Source organism: Esox lucius, chromosome 23 (assembly GCF_011004845.1).
Source record: "Esox lucius isolate fEsoLuc1 chromosome 23, fEsoLuc1.pri, whole genome shotgun sequence".
NCBI classification, from domain to species: domain Eukaryota; kingdom Metazoa; phylum Chordata; class Actinopteri; order Esociformes; family Esocidae; genus Esox; species Esox lucius.
The window spans coordinates 18,262,073-18,276,566 of record NC_047591.1 but is presented as its reverse complement, the minus strand read 5'-3'; the positions used below and the strand labels follow the sequence as shown (position 1 = coordinate 18,276,566).

The 14,494-nt window shown below is 40.9% G+C and overlaps 1 protein-coding gene across 6 annotated transcripts in view; it reads left to right on the top strand.

Annotated features, from left to right (window-relative positions):
* The window catches only part of osbpl8 (oxysterol binding protein-like 8), a 73,927-nt gene that overhangs the window by 1,018 nt on the left and 58,415 nt on the right, over window positions 1-14,494 (top strand). The window contains exon 2 of one of the 6 annotated variants that reach the window (XM_034290073.1): window positions 5,185-5,271. The exons of the other annotated variants lie outside the window; for them this stretch is intronic. The gene's annotated coding sequence lies outside the window, so the exon portion shown is untranslated. The remainder of the gene's footprint in view (window positions 1-5,184; window positions 5,272-14,494) is intronic. 6 annotated transcript variants of the gene reach the window in all.

The window sequence follows — 14,494 nt, the reverse complement described above, 5'->3', positions numbered from 1 at the left end:
TGGGGCAAGACGCCCTACATATGTTGCAATATGTAATCTACTGTATTATTTTCCATTTTCAGTTAAAATATGATCGGATTTTATCATGCAAGTCATGCTGCTTTGTTGTTTGTTATCTGTGAGATGTTGTGCTCTGAAAACTGTAAACCTGGAGATTGCTTCCCAGTGTTCCCATGACTCCTGTTGTTGTGTTACATGTCAGTAGCCCCAGGCCTCATTAGGTATTACATTACAACTCTCACTTATGAGTAAAGAGCTCAGCAACCTGATACAACTTGATACATTCTATGCCAGGTTTCTTCAGCTCTGGTGCTGGAGGGCTGAAACACTTGGGGTTTCCATCCTCTCTTCTAATAAGGGTCTGATTGTGATCTGGGACACAGAATGAGTGCAATTAATGACTTTTGAAAAGTAAAATACAGAAGTATTCAGGAGTTAATTAGTTTGTTATAAACTAGGTGGTTCAAGCCCTCAATGCTGATTCACTGAAAGCTGTGGTAAGACTAAGACCTGATACCACAGGTCTTACTTTTTTAATAATGTTTATAGCTGGTTAATGTTAAGGCACCTTGTGTGGTTCTGGTATCCGGCAAATATACCACCGTTAAGGGCTGTGTCCAGGCACTGTGCATTGTGTCAAGCATATGGCCTAAGTCACACCTCCTCAGGGCATATTGCTTACAGGGATGCACATAAATATTGTCCCACAATGATATTGGATGTTTATAGGCAAAACAAATGTAATAATTTGTATTGGCTGATTGATTTAAAATAGCCTATTATTCCAGACACAGTGTTCTTTCATCTGATCTAGTCTGTTCTAGTAATTATTATATGTATTTTTTGCGCGAGTCTTCTGTCCTATTGTTTTATTGTTATTTTTTATTCTCTGTTGCAGTTAAGTTGAAGTCTTATACCTAATTTACCACATTTATAAGCTGGTGTAATGTACAATTACAGAAAGCAATTTATTTTTTGATAATGTAAATTAATAACTTTTTCTATTCATATATTTTTTTTCTACCGGGGCACATGGGTAAAAAAAATGGTAATACATTTTTATTGGCATTGGCTGATTGTGTTATATGAATGTTGCTATTGGTATTTACTAAGAATCTTCTTATTGTTGTATCTCTAATTACTTAAAAGCATGCTCTGCACAGTAATTTCAGAATTGGTCACTGAAATAAAATGCCTTTTTGCCTACAAAGACAGAATCAACTAGATTAGTCTACATTTAAACCATTGTTATACTACGGAAATGTATCTGTATGATTCTGTTAACCTATTAGAGCTGGTTTAGCTATTCCTTGAAATGGAAGACATTGTCTGCCAATATCTAAATAAAAACCAGGCCTTTGCTGTTAGAGGATACATCTCTCTTTCTTTCGTCACAAAGGATTAATATCGCTTCCTGAAATGTTGAGAGTAACTACAAGGCTACTGCTTACCATTCAGTAGTTGATTCATAGGCCGGCTTAGATTGGGGATCACGTATTTCCATGTTTTCCATTCTTGTTACATTTGCATGTCAATACAAGCATAATCCAGAAGGCGAAACATGGCTGAGGAAAGTGATGAGGACTAGGCTACACCCTCGGTCATAGGCTCAGTCTTCCAGGACAATGCGGTTAATTTGCCTGCCAAATATAGTTTCCATTTGCCCTTTAAACCAGGGCCTACAGCCCAGGCCTGTGTACTGTTGCACAGCTTTGGGATGTCTGTGACATGGCTATTGCTCCATGTGCAGTGGTGACATGCTTCTAAGATAGCTGCCAAGCTAGCTGAAGTCCTTCTAATTCCAGTCTCGTGGCAGTTCCACTGGTTACAGTGTTTCCTGTGTCATAGCTCAGAGAGGAACAAGGTCATTGTGTGGTACAGCTCAGACAACTAAATGCATACTTTAAACATTTTTCTTTTTGTATTTATGGACTAGTGGAAACAAGCCCTGAGCCACCACAATCCCATTACAGAGTACGATTACTCATGCTGAGATGGAATGAGGGTGTCGGCCATGTTAATGAAATACATTCTTAATGCCAGTATGCTGTAGCGCCACGTGATGAATATAAACAAAGCCAAATATTAAATCTGAAGGTGAGTTACTAAGGCATGCAGTTTTACACTGAGTTTAAAACACATTGAGGTAGTAATAATGCAGTTACACATTATTATTTTAATTTTTACGGGGAGCAAAATGTTTCCTTTTGAGTACTTGTGGGTATAATAGTATTTTTATTGAAAGTGTTTCTATCTCTTAGGTGTTCTACATACAGTGGGGAGAACAAGTATTTGATACACTGCCAATTTTGCAGGTTTTCCACAAAGCACAAAGTGACGGAATCTAAAACAAAAATCCATAAAATCACATTGTATGATTTTAAAGTAATTAATTAGCATTTTATTGCATGACATAAGTATTTGATACATCAGAAAAGCAGAACTTAATATTTGGCACAGAAACCTTTGTTTGCAATTACAGAGATCATAAGTTTCCTGTAGTTCTTGACCAGGTTTGCACAGACTGTAGCAGGGATTTTGGCCCACTCCTCCATACAGACCTTCTCCAGATGCTTCAGGTTTTGGGGCTGTCGCTGGGCAATACGGACTTTCAGCTCCCTCCAAAGATTTTCTATTGGCTTCAGGTCTGGAGACTGGCTAGGCCACTCCAGGACCTTGGTATGCTTCTTATGGAGCCACTCCTTAGTTGCCCTGGCTGTGTGTTTCGGGTCGTTGTCATGCTGGAAGACCCAGCCATGACCCATCTTCAATGCTCTTACTGAGGGAAGGAGGTTGTTGGCAAAGATCTCGCAATACATGGTCCCATCCATCCTCCCCTCAATACGGTGCAGTCGTCCTGTCCCCTTTGCACAAAAGCATCCCCAAAGAAGGATGTTTCCACTTCCATGCTTCATGGTTGGGATGGTGTTCTTGGGGTTGTACTCATCCTTCTTCTTCCTCCAAACACGGCGAGTGGAGTTTAGACCAAAAAGCTCTATTTTGGTCTCATCACACCACATGACCTTCTCCCATTCCTCCTTTGGATCAGCCAGATGGTCATTGGCAAACTTCAGACGGGCCTGGACATTCGCTGGCTTGAGCAGGGGGACCTTGCGTGCGCTGCAGGATTTTAATCCAAGACGGCGTAGTGTGTTACTAATGGATTTCTTTGAGACTGTGGTCCCAGCTCTCTTCAGGCCATTGACCAGGTCCTGCCGTGTAGTTCTTGGCTGATCCCTCACCTTCCTCACAATCACTGATGCCCCACGAGGTGAGATCTTGCATGGAGCCCCAGACCGAGGGAGATTGACCGTCATCTTGAACTTCTTCCATTTTCTTACTGGTTGGTAGGTGATCAAATACTTATGTCATGCAATAAAATGCAAATTCATTATTTAAAAATCATACAATGTGATTTTCTGGATTTTTGTTTTAGATTCCGTCTCTCACAGTTGAAGTGTACCTATGATAAACATTACAGACTTCTACATGTTTTGTAAGTAGGAAAACCTGCAAAATCGGCAGTGTATCAAATACTTGTTTTCCCTACTGTAGTTAGCACTGAGGATGAACAAAGCAAGTTGAAAAGGTAGTAACAGGTGTTCCCCCAAATAATATTTTTATATTTTTGCATTATTACGCAGAACATCTGTGACTCCAATGCATACATTTGATAAGGCGTAAGCATGTTATAAAATGCTCCAGAACAACACATTACGTCATCCAGATAATGTACTCTGCCAGCCATATTTGAATAATGCTTTTTAAAACATTGAAACTACTACACCAATGAGGATTACTGGGAGAGTGAGAGTCTTCTCAAATTCACTGCAGAATGATCTAGAATAAGCTTTAAATGGAATAAGTTGATTTGGAGTGTTTTGGATTGTGTTATATAGCACAATTTGTACATTGAAGCAATTCAATGTGCTTTACAAAGAAAAATATATGAAAGTACAATAACATAAAAACAAATACTCAAATGAAAACATCAAAACAAATTAATACAGCATAATAATAAAAAATACAATAAGAAAACATATACAGTTTAAAAATGGGATAAAAACAAAGGAAGCTATAAGGCTAAACAGTGAGAAGAGAAGTGTTTTTAACCTGGATTTAAAAATGTGTAAGTTTGGGGCTCGTCTAAGATCTTCTGGTAGTTTATTCCAGTTTTGTACAGAATAAGTGTTAAACGCAGCTTCTTCATGTTTAGTTTGGACTCTGGGCTCTACTAGCGGACCTGTGTTCATGGATCTAAGAGCCCTGCTCAGTTTATATTCTTCAAAATACTTAGACACATTGTCATATAACATTGTCATCAATAGCAAGTGATTACTAAAACAATATTCTGAATTTCTTTCAAAAAAATCTAAATAAATAAAAAATTGAAAAACATGTATAATTGGTGAGCTTCCTCTTTAAGCGGGCCACAGCAATAGCTCTTGCAAAGTAACTTCGTTAAATATCTTTACAGCTGTTGCTATAGCAATGCAACCTTCGGAAAGTGGGTTCCAATAGAAAGACCCAGATGTGCATTGAATCGTGTGTGATGATCTCCCACAGACCATGAATTCTTGCTCATCTTCAGACAGTTAATATGAGGTGAAGGCTTCATGCTGAATAATATGCAGTACATTAGACAGGCTAAATCAGATTGGATTGCAAATGTCCCTGATAGAAGCAGGTGGTTGTGTAGCACTGACAGAATGGAGCTATAAGATTTTATGAAGATGTCAACTCTGTGTTTGAGATCTTCGGTTCCCTGAATATAGTCTACACCCGCACTGCGTTGGCTAACATAGTCATTTATGTGTTGTCATATGCATGACAGACCTAAGTGCAAAACCATTAGCTACTCGTAGATGTTCTTTTCCATACTTAGCTCTTGAGTCTCTAATTTGTAATGTCTCTCATGGAGCGACTTAGTGGCATACGTGGTTCTGAACCATCTGTGAGGTGACTGTGGGACGATTGTTTCAGTGCTCATGTTTTTTTTGTTGTAAAATCTCGGTTTATTGTGTGAAAGTCTCTGTGAATTTGGAAGGGGTTTGGGCATTTGTTGCATAAACTTGCGTGGTGAGGGGGTGGTGCTGATGCACAGATTCCGCTCTATGTTATGTTATCTTCTCTTGTCTCCCCATACAATGTAACCGACTGGGCCGTCTGATGCCACCGCGGCAGTTTTCTAAATGCAGATGTCTGCTTTCAACCCAGCTGTCCTGGACTGTGAGACTGAGGGCGGAAGACCTCAAAGGGGACGTGTGACAGGTGTGTTCTTTCTCGTAGTCGATAAAATATAAATATTAATATAATATATCATATAATATATGATACACTTCCTTTTTAAAAATGTAAAGACGATCCCATAGAATGTGGTTAATTACCTTGGAAACCTGCCAGTAGGTGCATTTAAATCTACCACTCCATGGAATGACTGAGCTGTAGGCTGAACAGATTTACTGTAGCATTGAGTAGTGGGGCCCACCTGAGAACACGCCTTTGTTCGCCTTTTATTTTGCTTCCTAACAAATGAATATTTAATTGTTCCACTAATTGTCACCCTACTGATTGCTTTCAAAATGGAAACTGACAATATAAATATGATTGCCTTTGCAAACTCCTTTTACCGTGGGGATTAGTCAAATAGGACATCTCTGCAGTGTTTCCCTTCTGATCTCTGTGCATAATTTTTATTGTGATGATTTTCTTTTTGGAGGCCGAGACAAGCTTTCAAGATCAAAGTCACAATTATAATGTGTCGCAAATCGTCCGAGCAGGTGTGTGAATTAGCTCCTAGCATGACTGGCTGAGTTTCCTTTTGTCTTCCTATTGTGCAGTGGTGTGTATCCAGTGATTGAATTTGCCTTGGTCAGAGTAGCTGTCAGTCTCATCACATTCATATGGCGGAGTGTACTATACAATAGATGATGTAGGCAAAACGAACTGAGCCTTTTTTTATAGATCGAAGAGGCAGGACAGCAGGGTCTCAGACAAACCACAACTGCTGAAAACCAATTGTAAGCCAGTCACTTCAGATAATAATGTGTATTATAGAACACGCTTGTGTCCTGGGCTGTGTTTTCTCACAAAATTGTTTAGTTATTACATTGATATGAAGTAGATGTCTCCCAGCAGCTTGTCCATTGCAGCCCACATAATCAGTTGCTCGCCAAAACGTTTGTTAAAATAAAAAAGGCTCCAAAAATCTTTAGCCGTTCCACCGGAAAATGTCATAGCATCACAGGTATCCAAACGGCAATCTTCCAGGTACTGGCTAATCAGTGGAAACATTCCTCCCAGCCACGTTCTGCCACTGTTGGCCTTGAAAGTGAAACCAAACCCAGTATCTGTTTCCAGCAGAACCGGACGTTTCTGTTTGCGTGGCCCCTCGTATCCATCTCCGTGTGTATCCAGCGTAATCATAACCACCCCTTGGTTTTTACAGGGAACATTCTGAACCTCTCACGAAACGGCAGTGCTGCCCTACCTGCCATGTACTGTGTATGTCCTAAGTATGTCCTTAGCGCGTATTATTTGTGGTAATTGTAAACCTGGCCCAGAAAAGAGCGGCAACGTTCCAGAATAATCAATACATCCCTCGCTTTCCACACAATTAAGGGGCCGGATGCTCTATAAAGTCCTCTAATCTAATTTCATAATTGAGACTGAGACTCAGAAAATCCAACTTCACAACGGCTGATAGGAAATGTCCTTCTCGTTACGTAATATATTACCCGTGCTTATCGTCCACAATACAATAATCTGTCTTCTGGGACACGTTAGGCCTCTCCACGTCTGCTATCCGAAGGTCTCATCTTAAGACCCTAACTGAGCAGAGTAAATGAAAGCCCTCAAGTCGGAGGTTATCTGTACGCTCTGGTTTGCTTCCTGTCACGGTTGAAATCTAACCCTGGTAACAGAGCCCTGAGAGTTGTAACTGACAGGAAGACACATGACTGCGAGCATGCCCTCTAGCAAACCCACACCCACACACACACACACACATGCATGTACATGAATACAAATACACGCATGCATATACACACGTGCACACAGCCTGTAGGCTGTTGGCCATGGTAACTACCCTGCAGCCTGTAATCAATGGACTGGGGTGAGGCTGGCATGATAGGGATGACTGAGTGTTATTTAGATGTTCGTAGTGTAATTATTAACCCCGCACTTTTTGTCATGCACGTTATTTGATGGACAGGGCTTGGTTTGATGGCAATCACATCCATTGTCAATGCTCAAGGCTTTTGTTGCACTGAAGTCACATTGGTAGTCAATTCAAAATGCAAAAAAGCCTTACCGCTGAAGGAATACGGGAATAGTGTCTGACTGTCTTTGTGCTCCTCTTCAGGCAACCTGCTACATCACCTGAATAGCATTTTGCACCCAGAGGTTAAAGAATAGAACTTTAATTAACAAGCACAGGTCTTCCATTGTAATAACACACCACCTTTCGTAGCTTTGTACAGACCTGTATATTCGCCTTCACTTACATATACACACTCACACACACACTCACTCAGATTCAGGATTCTCCATAGACACGTGCCATGCCTGGACGTCTGAGAACATTGACCCAGCCAATTATCCTCATGGCCCGACCTTGTCATGCCTCCTTGAGCACATCCTTAGATATGAAGGCCAACCTCATTAGGGTTGCGCACCCAAGTGACTGTTCCCCAGGGGAACAGTGCTGCGCACACAAATGGTTCTTCTTAATTAATCTTGGAAACAAGGAGTGGCCAGTGTCCAAAATAAAAATGTCTCCTGGTGTTGAAAATCAGTATGGGCCTGAATGGAAACTGAACAGAGTGAGTCCCGTCCTTGTCCTTAACTCGTCCATAACCAGGAGCTTTTGGCACAACACAAACACATTAAGAAGTCATGAAGCAGCGTTATCTGCTCATGGAAACCTGCTAAAAGGATTCTACTGTCACACAGACATCTAATGAACTACCCCAGTGGCGGACAGCAATGTTGAAACTAACCCTTGTAATGTGGTGGTCTTGTTTAGGGGCAAACTTGTTTAGGGCAGATTAAAAAAACAAACATAGACAGGGTTCTTTATTTGCCTAATTGACAGTGGAGGCTCTCTGTTCCATGTGGATGGGAGGTCCTTCATCTTTGTTCCATATGAATGGGTTGTCCTTCATCTTTGTTCCATATGAATGGGTTGTCCTTCATCTTTGTTCCATATGAATGGGATGTCCTTCGTCTTCTCCATTCCATGTGGATGGGATGTCCTCCATCTTCTCTGTTCCATGTGGATGGGAGGTTCTTCGTCTTCTCCATTCCATGTGGATGGGAGGTCCTTTGTCTTTGTTCCATATGAAAGGGTTGTCCTTCATCTTTGTTCCAAATGAATGGGATGTCCTTCGTCTTCTCCATTCCATGTGGATGGGATGTCCTTCGTCTTTTCCGTTCCATGTGGATGGGAGGTCCTTCGTCTTCTCTGTTCCATGTGGATGGGAGGTCCTTCGTCTTCTATGTTCCATGTGGATGGGTTGTCCTTCGTCTTCTCCATTCCATGTGGATGGGATGTGCTGGGATAGTGCCAACATAGATGTGAAAATGTTATTCAGTTTGCCCCTAATATCCCTGTTTATCGATCTGGAGTCCAAGCCTAGGTGCAGAGTGACTGGGGCCATGAGTTGGCTTTTTGACATTTGAATGCGTTGCTGCTATTTATTACCTTGTACCTTTTCATATCTTCGGGTCACGATAAGACACGATAAGTCTTGCGCAGGAACCCAAAAGCAGACCAGGACGAGGTAAGTAGAAGTTGAATATTTATTTGGATTTTGAATGAGGGAAACGATAGGTTCCGTTGGTCGGCAGGGAGTGAGGCAGGAAGACGGGAGGCTTGTGTGCTCATCCAATACATGCTGCAGTGAGGTAGACGGCCAGGCAGGTGTGAGTGACGATCCAGGTGAGTAGCTGTAGACCGAGGTACAGGCAGCAGATTAGCGACAGGCAACAAAACAAAAACAGCAAAAGGACTTTCCAAAATTAGCGGTTGGATACGGGAGCTAAACGTACTGGTTACGCTAACGATCCGGCAGGGAATGGATGTCTGGTCGCGGCTTATAACGGTGCAGGGAAAGGTAATCAGGACCAGGTTTGCAGATCGCAGCAGGTGTAAGTGGTTGGGAACTCAGCCGGGATGTGTTCAGGAAACTCAGCAAAAAAGAACTTCAGACTAGAGACAAAAACAAAACACTGGCACAACAGGCTCAAGATGCTGGAGCCATGACAGTCAGCCTGACCTAATGTACTGGAAATGTGTGTAGGGACACATCATTCCACCCGAGTACGGCATGATTCACAGAGAAAGTTCCCACTCCCATGACAATATTAGGCCTTTAGAAACACTGAATGAAATGTGTTTTATGTGAATGACAACTGGTACAGTCTGTTTTTCCTTCTTAACCCGAATCCTTAAGGGCAATTCACCCATAAGCGTATGCAATAATTCTTTTCGCCTTTAATGTATGTCAAACAAAGACTATTGATTGCAAAGTTAAACAAATAATTAAACTAGTCCCAAGGACAAAACATTTTTTGGGAGTAATTTTCTTTACTTTTAAAATGTGTGTTTTTGTACGTATGTGATCAGCTGTTCAGAAAGATACATACAATTCAACAGTTGTCTGCAGAAATTATAGGGTGTCTGCTCTGATATGACACAGATTGTAAAATCTGTGTTTTTGCACGTATGTGATCAGCTGTTCAGAAAGATACATACGATTCAACAATTGTCTGCAGAAATTATAGGGTGTCTGCTCTGATATGACACATCATCACACAACTTCAGAGTTTGCTTCTACAGCACAATGGTTCAGTGCAATATCTTTCAGTGCCTGCGTGCCGGTCATGGCAACTGTTTGGGGCCCCAGGCCATTAGAGGGCTCCCGACAGCAAACTTTACTCCACAGCAATGTCTGAAAATGTGGCAATTGCAGTGACCGCAACCCCCTCCCCCTTAAAAAAAACAATGGACGATTTGCAGTGACATCTCAGTAGGAAATGATGTGCTTCCACATGTGTTTTCATGTTCGTAGTATTTTTCTGTCAGGGTGTGGTTGCAAACGCTGTGTTCGCCAGAATATACAGTATGTGATATTTAAAGTGCCTGCCCTTTTTTTCTACCAGTAATTTGTACCGGGGGAGTAGCCGTAATGAAAGCAGTCAATCCGTTGCCGCCAGATTACAGAACCATCTGAGGTGATTCTGGAATGACCTGGGCATGACATTTCTTTTCCACCAAATAGCATTGCAACATTGGAACGAGAAAGGCAAACATTTCTGCTCATGTCCATGTATGCTTTTGATTGGACAAAACAAAAACACAAGCTTCCTTTCCAAAATCCAAATATCCAAGTAGTTATATAAGACATTGGTCAAACTTCAAAAAACATAATTTGGTCTTGTCTCGTTTTTGTCAACCGAAATGCAAAATATTTTCAGTGTTTTTATTATTATATTTTTTTTGCACTAACATTGGCTCAGTACAATAACGAGGGAAAGGAGACGGTAAACAATCTAAAGTCTACAAGCATTGCTTTGCCCCGGTTGGCTACTCGAGTGGAAACATTTCTAACTTGATTACGTCATTCATACCGAAACTGTACCGCTTTCCATGTCCCACAAACCGCGGTATACCGTGGGCCCACTGTACCGTTGCATCCCTGGTGCTCAGTGACAGAAACCCACTGCAAAGTGTCCTGGAATTTGTTCATTTGTTCAGAAAGGTTAAGCTAGGCTAGTTACAGTAGATTTATTTATTTTTTTCTCCTGAAGGAGACCTATGAAGGAGGCCTTTCACACTGGGGTGGAAATACGGAGCTGCCTCACCAGAGCAGTGTGGGTAGGGCTATTTGCCGCGCCGTTGAAGCAGCAGACCTGAATGGCTGTCAGCTGCCTGACATACTGCCCAAGGAAGGGTTCCCTGGTCCACCCTTAAACCATTATTGTGTCTGGCTTGGAATTGCACAGACAAGATTAAGGGGCTAAAAATATCCTAGTTTTAGGACTTAGACGTTCCGGGTATGCCCCAGGGAGCGCTCCTTATGTGGCGTGTGTGTGGCTTTAAATGCTGGAACAGCACACCAAAAGGAAAAGAAACAAGTGCAAGGATAATATTATATAAGGCTTTTTCAAGGTGTTAGCATTATCAGTGTCTGACCACACCTATGTTAGCCATAATTGTGGACTTACGTATATAGCTATGGAGGAAGGTGTCATTGGGTGTAACCATGGCACCCACTGTTTGAGTTCTAATCCGGTGAAGCCAGGCTTTGTGATTGGAGTTAGCACAGAGTTACAGCAGGTTCACAGAGTTTTCTGATATTTAACTTCTTCTCTGACTTTGGCAGGTATTTTAAAGTCCCTCCTCTAATTGTAAACCTAGTCTTATCTCTCCTGTGTGCATCACAGATTGAATGAATTTGCCACAGTGAATATAGGAGTTTGTTGTTGCTTTAAAATAACAGATTAAGAAATAATTGTCAATAATTTTTTTTTTTTTTAAATACTAAATTAACTTAATTTTGCCTCAGGAAGCTCAGTTCAGAGAACAGTGGGTTTTGCAGTTATGCTTCTCTAATGATTTACTCCAGTTCAGAGTTCGCTGTTGTATTAAAGGAAGTAAAGAATCGTTGTTGCTCTTACATCTCTCCAGAAGGGTTCAACTCCAGGAAGGCCTAGCATATTTTACAATTCTAATATAGAAACTTGGGACAAATATGTACGTTTTAAAATTGTATTGGCATACGTTTTATACAAATGTTACCCAATACAATCTCTCTTTCAGTCCTCTTATTACGGACTGAAAAACATAGAAACAAAACCTCTCAACATTGTTTTGTAAATATTGCCTACAGTGTGCTCTCAAATACTGTATGAAATATGTCTATGGTCAGAGACAGGTTGTGAACCCTGTGTTTTCTGTATTCCTGCATATGTTTTACATATAGGTAAAGATCACTGTTCTCTTTTCCTATACATTTGCTCATTAAATAAATTAAATAGTACTATTTTGTTTTGTGGGGGTTCCATTTGGTTACCACTGTAGACAGTGAATTTTTATTTATTTTTAATTAAGTTTATTACTCCAAAATACTGATTCCAAATAATGTTTTGTTTTTGCTTATTTTTATTTCACTGTCTACTGTTTTATATTCATCAAACAATTTCTGTACTAGATTTCTGGAACTTTTGAACATGTGACGTCTTATTTCACTTTTTACGAGACAATGTTTGGTTTATGGAGATACACAGATGGTGAAAGTGGCCCTGCTGGCAGGAGACCGGTGAGACAGTTATTTGTTTAACCTGATGAATGTGTTTGAAAATGTATTACAGCCCACCTCATCTCTTTTAGCCTTGGGGCACGATTGAGGACAGGTTGATTCCAGTGATGCTAAGAGGGACTCTGGGTGGCGGTGCAGCGTCTCTGCTGTGTTTGTCTCCTGGGCAACCGTTGGCAACCGTTTGCAACCTCACCCCACTTGACTAATTTGTCTGGGGCTAACTGGCAGGTAGACTAGCGCTTGGGGCGTTGGGCCAGTACCTGAATGGTTTCCGGTTCAAATCCCTGAGACCAACAAGGTGAAGAAACTGTAGTCTTGGGCAAGTTACCAAATTGCTCCTGTAAGTCGCACTAGACAAGGGTGTCTGATGAATGAAAAGATATGTTTAAATATAAGCTTTGGGCTGGTCCTGGGACAACTTTGAGAGTGTTTACATCAATACTCTATATTTTCAACCCCCACTACCCCAAGTTGTGCCAGCTTGTGAGGCTGATGAAATTAATTAAGTGAAATTATTGTTGTATTCTTTTGTTTCTTTTGTAATGAGGAGTATTTACACCAAGGATGCATAGAATGAATGAATAGAACATGTGTATTTCAAATAGTTTATTATTTAAAATAGTTTTTATTTTTTTAAGTGGAGACCATATAATTTGATTCCATATTTTGTATTAAGCAGAGATTACCAACAATATTTGACCCTTGACACCATTTCGATACAAAACAGTTATTTGGCAGGTTATTAAACTAGTTTTAGACTGTTTTGTAATACTATTTTGATAAAAAAAAAACATTGGTTTAAAATGTATCACAGAAGGTAAGTTCAGAAAAACATCAAATACGTTCGTTAGGCATAAATTGTAATTTTCATCTCAGTGTAGAAGTGCGTTTCCATCCCTGAGGATATTGCCTAGGCCCCTCCGTTGCTTTATGACTCACAAAGCAGAATTGAAATATTGGTGCCGTGGGAATTTCCCACCAGTAAGTAGAATCTGACTGATAAAAATGTGCTTTTGTAAGCCAGAGTTTTCTTTACCAGGCAAAACCTGACCTCATTTGTTACCGTATCAAATAGCATGAGCTCTCTCTGCTGACCTTTTGGGTTAACGTATATAGAAGGCCAGTGGCACCAGTTTCTCTTTCTCTCTTATTTATTTTATCGTAAACCGGGCTTAGCATTGAAGAGCCCTACACGTAGTGCTACAGACAAGATGATCGTACATTTATATTTAAAATCTGGGCAGAATCTGGATTACATTGGATTTTCCCGCAATTGGATTAGCACAAATGCACGACACTTTTTTTTTAATGTGAAACATAAGGTGATTAGATATGAGGCAAAAGTATACATTTATACAGAAATTATAATCGTACATATGTGAACAAAGAACCATTTGTCCCGTATCTGCTGTGTTTTCTCTTTGTTTCATGGCAAAATCCGTGCTCACAGCGAGGAGCGACATCCGGACAAGGTAACTCGACACAGGTGATATGTAGATTCACTCAGACATGCTCTGTCAGCTCCAGGTCACCCGTCGGTGTCCTCCAACTGGCCTCCTATTTCCCATATAGGGCCCTAGTCAAAAGTGTTGATTTAGGGGATGGCATGCCATTTGGAACAAACTCAAAGAAGAGGAGGACAAATACATTCTCTCATGCTTGCCCTTAACTTGTGAGTTTGTTCCAAGTACGATTTTAGGGGGACACGTCAACCGCCGGAGCTTGGAGATCATAGTCCGCATCTCCCTCTGTATTGGATTTATTCAAATGTGTTATGCTTTATTTGACAGGTAAGTGTTGATGTATAGTGGAGGGATTTATTTTAGCTGAAACCTCGAATCGCCACTCTAGGCCACTGACTGTAATCTTTTGATTTGTGGCAACAACTAAAAAAATTTGGGGGGAAACCAGTGACAATATGACCATGATCCGTGAAACTTACGTACAGAATCTCTCACAGTATGTTGATTTGTCAAAATCAAAAGAAGACAAATACTTCTTTATATATTTATATATAAACTGCTCGGTAAGGTCACTCGCATGTGAGGACTGCCAACATCACCTCGACCTTGCTGATTCTGGGGACCTTCAACCCTCTGCTTTAGTCCTCGTTCAGCCACGACAGCTTGGGTTTCCACAACACCAGCTCCATCAAGTCTACTGATGACGCA